This window comes from Myxocyprinus asiaticus, chromosome 18 (assembly GCF_019703515.2).
Source record: "Myxocyprinus asiaticus isolate MX2 ecotype Aquarium Trade chromosome 18, UBuf_Myxa_2, whole genome shotgun sequence".
In the NCBI taxonomy this organism is placed as follows: domain Eukaryota; kingdom Metazoa; phylum Chordata; class Actinopteri; order Cypriniformes; family Catostomidae; genus Myxocyprinus; species Myxocyprinus asiaticus.
The window spans coordinates 45,098,935-45,101,201 of record NC_059361.1 but is presented as its reverse complement, the minus strand read 5'-3'; the positions used below and the strand labels follow the sequence as shown (position 1 = coordinate 45,101,201).

General features: G+C 40.7%; 1 non-coding gene across 1 annotated transcript; it reads right to left on the bottom strand.

Annotated features, from left to right (window-relative positions):
* Positions 1-619: 619 nt before the first annotated feature.
* LOC127456533 (U5 spliceosomal RNA) lies at positions 620-734 on the bottom strand. The gene has a single exon (XR_007899856.1). It is a non-coding gene; the product is annotated as a U5 spliceosomal RNA (small nuclear RNA).
* Between the last annotated feature and the right edge of the window lie 1,533 nt (positions 735-2,267).

Below are 2,267 nucleotides of genomic sequence, written 5' to 3'. Positions count from 1 at the left end.
TACATCCATAGTCTACACTACCATAGAAAATGCATTGGAAAAGTTAAGGAAAGTTAAGGCTAAAAATTGTCTGCTCCGGCGCGGAAGACCAGGGTTCGATTCCCAGATGGCAATGGCCAGGAATCAAACCCAGGTCAACTGATTAGAAGGCAGCTAGGCTCACCACTATACGACAACACAAGCAGATGGAGACTTTAGGCCATGTTTTACAAAAGTGCTCAAATGTTTGTATAAGCCTGCATTAACTAAATACTAGTTCATACCCCAACTGAAAATGCATGCCTGCTGTCTGTATCCTGCCTTATCCATCTTGTGGAAGAGAGTACTCCATTTAATGCTAGACAGACCTTAAATATGTGCTGCTTATCAAAACATTTAAGTTGTTAAAACAACTTAAAAGCTACAGGCACAGATTCATTACCCAACTCCAAACAAAAACAAAATTTGTGTTTTTCATGCTTTATCTGCAGAACAATTATCCCCTTTGGTCAAGATCAAACAAAGGCCCAAACATAAGGTGATTCCACAGGCTATTCCGATGACCTGCTTGCAGATCCCATAAAGCACTCTGCCTTGCAATCCCATGTTCATACTTATGCTGTTTTTAACAAACATGTATAGCTCTGCTTGCAGCAAAGCCCCCAAAAATACAGAAAACTCACAAAGACTCACCTCCACAGAAATCTTTAGTAAAAGGCAAAGGATTTATACGTAATGAAAAAATACTTGAGCTGTAAGCCCGATCCTTTGGGCCAGTACTCTACCACTACTGTGCCATAATGCTCAACAAGGGTAACCTCTGGTGCAGGCTCCTCCTGGATTGCTTTTTCTCAGTGGACCATTCCAATTTGGAGCATTTAAGGTAATACAATCCCCTCTAAAAATGAAAACAATCCCAATCTGAGGGGATCTCACTGAAGCTGAGGTTAAGTAATAATGCCCCTAATGGAAAGCATAGCAAATATTAGTTGATTTCAGCACAACCTTTGATAGGGTACTTCTGGAGTAAGGGGGTGAGGCAGCACAAGAAAGCTGTACTTTGTGCAAGCATATTGTGACACATTAATATCATTGCATTTGTTCTTAAGAGTAAGAGTAAAACTGTATTGAAAAGGGCATGGCCCACACAGCACAAAATCAAAACATCATTTACACTGAGATACATCATGTGGACTTCTTCCATGGGCATCTCTCAGGAGTGAGTAAGAAACAGTTTTGTTTCCACTCAGACTTTTCAGGCACAGGCTAGTAACATGTGACAATGTGATTCACACTGCACAGTAGTATTCAGGAACAAATAATGAATAGTGGTGTCAACAAACCATTGTAGGTGATCCGATGTGACTAACCAAAACCCAGTTTTTCTCCCTACTCTAATTAACAGCCAAGGCCTTTAGCACACAAGAAAACAGTGCATGCTATTCTTTTAAATCTTTGTTGAATTGATCAAAATGCATCACATTCCTTGAACTGTCTGTGATTCATTTTTGTAAAGTGATTACAACATACAAAAATATCCTGGATATGGATAGCCTGTTTGCACAGCTTGTCACTATGACTGGGAGCACACTGACTCACCAGTCCTCGTTAGTATAGTGGACAGTATCTCTGCCTATCATGTGGAAGCCCAGGTTTCAATTCCCCGACTGGGAGGTTGACATTTTGGGGCTTCCGAACAAAAGCTCGCACATTCTAAATGAGGTGCACCTTCAAGCGTCTTTAAAGATGTGTCTCCTGGATGCCTAACACTTTGCAGAAGTGCTTGTTTCTGTAAAGTGTTTCTCAAATTTTAAGCAATAGTATTCTTGCGAACAGGCAGGCTTTTGCACAAGTTGGCAATCGGCTCAGGCTATGAGTCAACAGCACATCCTTGTTAGTATAGTGGACTGTGTTTTTGCCTGTTACACGTTAGACCTGGGTTTTCTACCCTTATGGTGAGTGTCTTTTATTTTAGGGTTGCTAAACAACTTGGATCACATAAACAAGGTACAAGTTTACTTTCAAGCTGCTGAAGAAATGAGCCACCCAGCTGCATTTTATTATAACAACAGCTTGATCCAAATGCAATGCATTGGCCAGGAATCAAACCCATGTGAAGTGATTGGAAGGCAGCTATGCTCACCACTATACCACCAAAGCAAGCATTTGGAGATTTTAGAACATGTTTTACAAAAGTGCTCAAATATTCAAAAGCAGGGGACAAGCCTGGATTAACTAAATACTAGTTTATACCCCAATTGAAAATGCATGCCTGCTGTCTGAATCCG